The sequence below is a fragment of the Melanostigma gelatinosum genome, assembly GCF_949748355.1.
Source record: "Melanostigma gelatinosum genome assembly, chromosome: 17".
NCBI classification, from domain to species: Eukaryota; Metazoa; Chordata; class Actinopteri; order Perciformes; family Zoarcidae; genus Melanostigma; species Melanostigma gelatinosum.
The window spans coordinates 14,398,484-14,404,483 of record NC_136650.1 but is presented as its reverse complement, the minus strand read 5'-3'; positions in this window follow the sequence as shown (position 1 = coordinate 14,404,483).

Below are 6,000 nucleotides of genomic sequence, written 5' to 3'. Positions count from 1 at the left end.
AAGTAACTTTTACTCAAGTACTGTACACAAGTAAAATTTTGAGGTACTTTACCTGAGTATTTTCAGCTACTTTATACTTCTACTTCACCACACTTCAGAAGGAAATGATCTACATTTTTTTCTCCACTACATTTATTGTGACGGCTGCAGTTGTTTTTCTTTCCTGCAACATTAATCGTTCCGTGACGCATCAGATTTTCCTCGTGACCTTTTGGAGAACTGTATATAAAAGTAGTTCAAACTAGATCCATCTCGACCAGCTACAACAGCAAAATGCTGCGTACACATTGGTGCATCAGTATTGACAATCTAATCTTGTCTAATATCATATAATCAGTCACAGGGGTTTACATTTGACACTTAAAGTATATTTTGCTGTTGATACTTCTGTACTTTTCATTAAATCAGAGTTTGAATGCAGGACTTTCACTGAGTCATTGTTTGATATACTCTGGCCACTGACTCATCTTGATCTGCCCGATCTGCCCCCTTTGATGTTTTCATTCTCCACCTCCGAGCCCTGACCACAGCAGCAGCTCACTGAATGACACAGAAACTAGTTCACCCAGGAAGGAAACTCCCTGCTTTCCCAAAGGACGTCAGCCCAAAGTCCACTACAGCAGCTGTGTGTTTGTGTGCATGTTTTTATGAGAGAGACGGAGGAAATATGGGGACTGAGTCAATAGACATTAGCTGACTCCCTCAAGTGTACCGCAAAATAATCAAAGGCTGACATTCATAGTGATACTCGCAGCAGTTTGTTTCAATAAAAACAATCCCTCCTCTCTTCCTTTCTCTCAGCAGATTTTCTAGTATTTGCAGCTCTGCTGCCTGAAGAAGAACAAGGAACTGCTGACATGCAAACTATAGATGAGTAGTAAGGATGACGTATCCATGAATGACGCAGAGGGAAGGGGAGGGATACACACCATCAACCCTACTAGGACAAATACATTTACTGACACCCACACACAGTTGTAGAGGTGATGCAATAGCTTCCTGGAGCTGCTGTTTCCCAAAGTGAATATCTTAGTGTTGGCCTCAGTACATACAGAGCAACAAAACAAACACGAATCTCTCTGACCGGCCTGTTGAATACCAATTATGTTTTATGACGAACATGAACCTGTCTCTCATTGTAAATACTGGGCACTTAAACAAACACATGAAATAAATACAAACATTTAACATGTATCCATCTTTTAATCTCACATCAATGTTTCATGCTATTTTACTTCAAATCGAGTCCACATTTCACATAAATGCTGTTGCCTCCTGTTACACGTCTGAAAGGCAGAGTTTTCTTTCTCTCTCTTTCATGTAGAATGCTGGAAGCGATTTATTTTTTCACTCCTTCACTCTTTCAAACACCACCGTGGAAATCATGTGATGACTGGATGAAAGTTCATGTGCTGATGACTACGCCGCAGTTTTCAAAGCACCGAAAACGGATACGTTTGAAAACGCTGCCGAGGACGGTTAAGTTTGAAAACTCTGGAGTTGTTTTGTCGCGTGGACGGCGTAAACGGCAGATCACAAACAACAACAGCATTGATTATCGATCGACGACCAGGTTAATTCAACATGGACAACTGATTACAGGTATTACTGACCTTGTTGTCTTTACTAGCAGCTGTTGTCCAGTTAAAGTCTGCATTTCTGCAGAGGAATCAGCCCTTATTGGAGCGATTAGCGAGCGGCGTGACCCGCCGCGTTATCAGCGCTACGGAGCGGAGGTCAGAAGTTACGGTTGAGCTACGTGAGGACATACAACAACGAAACCGAGGAAACGAGTGAGTGACATGTGTTGACCACATTTATGGACTCATAATCTAGCATTTTGTGTAAATGTAAATTTTAAAGTAAATTTGATGTGTGAGAGAGAGAGATGGAGCAAGACCCGCACCGCTGTAACTAAGTCTGAAAAATAAAACTTCTAAAACTTTCCACGAAATGTGTCTGTTTGTGTTTATGTCTTAAGTGTCAAACACGACCTTTCATTATTAAAGACTGCTTTATTACTCTGTCGTATTTTTTAACTAAGCAACCAATCCACTTCCTGTTTACACCCACCCGCATGCCCAGTGTACGTGAACAGTCACGTGATATTCGTTTTCAGGCGTTTTTTGTCTGGACGGAGATCATCTCGAAAACAATGCTGAAACGATCGTTTTTGTTTGTTAAAACTCTGTTTTAAAACGAAAACGTATTAGTGTGGATGTAGACTCAGGGAGCCGCAACAGAGGGGCTGAAGAGCCGCATGCGGCTCCGGAGCCGCGAGTTGTGTTGCGACACACTGCACCTTAGAGTTGTTTTGTGGGTGATTGATATAAATTTTGACAAATTAGCAAAATGAGTTGAGTGCATTCTTCTACTACAAAAAACAGAATAGATTACATGAAGTCCAGAAAAAGAGCCTGCTTCTGATTGCTAGGAGAAGGAAGAGGCATATTGTCGGTCGAAGTGGGGCTAGGACTTCTTTCTGTTGTCTGCACGGGCACCGGACAGATTTCCTTGGTGTTGATTTAAACGGAGGTGATTCGACTTGCAGCACTGCTGCTTCATGTCATCGGTTAACATCACATTAGGAGATTAGCACAGTTGAAAGAACAACTCAAGTAATGATTAATGAAGTAAAACCAATTAAAAAAGTAAATCATGTGAAGATATCTGTGGGCCGAGGCACTCCTACTTGATGAACTATGCAATCTGACCTGGCATTTCTTTATCAGCCAGCAAGAAATGCTTTTGAACTCGCTAGCTATCATCAAAAAAACTAGCTTTGAAGCTAATTTATTTCTACTGAAACAATGTGAAACTCTGTATGAAACTGCTATCTTTGACGCAGGTCATTGTTGACAGTGTCCTTGGCATCCGCTAGCTTTCATGTAAATTAACTGGAATGCCTGCTGGGAAGGAAGAAGTAAAAGTGATGGGAAGTAAACCAGAAAACCGATGCTGATGATAATTTGATGGATTTCCCCAATCATTTCCCAAAACAGTGACACCGCTTTCTAACAAGCAACACTTTTTAGGGTGATGGTCAGATATCATTTTGTCATAGATTTCTTTCTTTCCATCTTTAACAAGGCCACAAAAAATGTCTATCCTCCTCTTCATTACTGATCCTTTTCTTCTGTTTACATTAATTACAGAATTTTGCTTGTGTCCAAATTACCATAATACACACTGTAACCACCTATTTCTGCTGGTCTAATCCGTAACTGTGTTGCCTTCGGGTAACACAACCCGTTACTTCACGGCCCAGAGTTAGAAGTGGACACAATGGCTACATTGAGGCCAAATTAATCATCTGCAGCAGAACTCCCTTGCTGCATTGATAGCGGGTGAATTACCTAAAACCTAAAGCCGATTTCTACGTGAGTGCTGGGCCACTTCACATCACGCACCGCTCAGTTGTGTCAGGGAAATATAAGCTGGGTGGAGGTTGAGAGGAATGGACTGCAAACCGAACCACAGGATGGTATATCATTGTTACTCCTCCCTGCTGCCCAAAATGTGTTATTCCCCTGAATACAGACACTGTGGCTGAAAGTCCTTGAGACCAGTGGCCTCCCTCCCTCCCTCGCTCTCTCTTTCATTTCTCGTGGTGAGGCTGGCACTGAGCCGGGGAGCAGCTCCGTGGGCCATGATAGAATTACAGTTGCAAAGTGCACAGCAGCTGGTACCAGGGCTGTGGTGAGAAAAACAGGGACTCTCCAAGGCTCCCCAGTGAGTGGAAAAGGTCGCAATGAGGAGAATAGATAACCAGGCCCTCTGGGCACTCTCTCCTTGCATTTCACTTTCACATTTCAAGGACAATCAACTGAGTGTTTCTGAAATGGGTCACGAAGATTACAGTAACAGGTGGTCATCCTACATGGTTTCAATGGGAGGAATGCAAAAGGAGATTTTGCTATTTTATTTAACTTTGTGTATTCTGTTCGTATTTACATTGTTAAATGTGTATTAGATGTGATTTAGTAGAATGTCTACATGTTTAGTTTGCATTTAGAGCTGACCGAAGCAATCTTAACAGCAACTTTTGTTGAAATTGCAATAAAGTAGGGGTGTAACGGTACGCGTATTCGTATTGAACCGTTCGGTACGAGGCTCACGGTTCGGTACGCATGACGAACCGAATACGTTTGAAAAAAAATAAAAATAAAGTTGAGTTTCGCCACAAAGGATCACAGAGAAGCATCACTTTAAGTGTTGTGTTCACCAGAGATGTGCTAAAAAGCTTCTTGTAAATACGTCATTCAGCATGAAAAAAAAAGCAGAAACACATCTAATCGTCAAAGAACCGAGATACAAAATGGTCATTAGCGATCTTTAGAGGTGCGGATTTTGTTATCTTGGGACAAAGCCAGGCTAGTTGTTTCCCTCTCTTTCCAGTCTTTTTGCTAAGCTAAGTTAGCATTTAGACCAGAGAATCGAACTCTCCGCATGAAAATAAATCAGCATATTTCCCAAAGCTTTGTTGCATTGAAAGAGAGATTTCAGAGAAGTACACCGAAAGTATTTCTAAGTAATTTCATCAGATGTTAAAAAGAATTGAGTCATTTGGGAGACTAGTCACTGAAATTGAATTTTCTCAGAACTAAAAGGCAGTAAAAACAAAAAAAACACGGGTCACTGTGGTCCTGGAGTGTCTGTTATGTGCCAACGGTCAGACTGGTGGTTGAGTGAAGCGTAGGTGTCTGCATGTGTCTGTGCGTGTATGCATGACCACAAGGCCAATGATGGTCAACGTAAATGTCAGCACTTACATGCTAAGAACCACGGGGTTTCCTTGGTTATGCCCTGTACGCAGCAAACGGATGTTTTCCAGAATTCAAGTGCATGCCATGATTCCAACCATGAGACCGCAAACGAAATATTTGATCCTGTTTGTTCCCATTCTCTGATCTAAATTCAAACACCTTAAACTTGTTTTGCCATGCATAAAACAATGCAAGGGCAGAACTTTTTTTCTTTCCTCATAATGGCAGGCAGGTAAACAAATGTAAAACATTTGTAAGTAAAACATAAACTCATGTCATGTTTGTGGTCCTCAAGAAACTAGATGGAGAAGGAAGTTGGACAAGTTGCATGAATGTTTTTGCAACAGTAAGCTACAGGATTGATGGGTAGTGTGTTCTCGATACGGAAAACCACTTGTGCAAACAATACTACTGGGATAAGAGAGTCTGGGATTTTTTATTTATTATGATTGTATCAAAGTATCCCTGACATTTTGTGTTGATATTTAGAGCTCAAACTTAAAAAGGGGTTACACTATACTGTCAGTGTTGCTCTCACTGTCAGTTATTATCTATAATGACTTCATGTTTTTCAGTAAAGCACAAAATAAAATGTAGATTCAACACTGAGACGATTGAGGTCAGTGACCAGAGGTCTTGTCACTTTTGGTATCAGCCTCAAGTTCAAGGATTTGGATCCAATTGATCATTTTTAGCACTGTTTTCTTATTTGGTATGATTGAGTTCATGACTTTTACGGTAAACATCTCACGGTAACACGCCACAAGTATGCCAACGATGGATTGATATTAATCACCTAACATTACTGCTTTGATGTCACTTTTTAAGGTGAATAGACACCTGTACATGAATATGTTTCTAGTTCAACAAATGATATTAATTAAAGCCTTCATTGTTTCTGTAATTATATTACTGTCTTGGAGATCTATTTGCTGAAGGAGTTTCTACATGCCTTGCAGTATTTTGTACATTTGCTCTCCTCCTTTATGGTTTTCTAGAGACTCACTGTTCTGCACTGAAGGTCAACAAATACATTATTCATAAAGAACAGATGCACATTTATTTCCCAAAAGACAAACAACCAGCACAGCTGCACAACATGTTTTTTAAATAAGGTGCACACATCTTACTTTAAATGGAAGAGAGAACAGTTTCACTGTTGTTGTCAGTGTGGATTTATCCACCAAAACAAAACAAAACAAAAAAACAAATATAATCACCTGCTCATCAGATC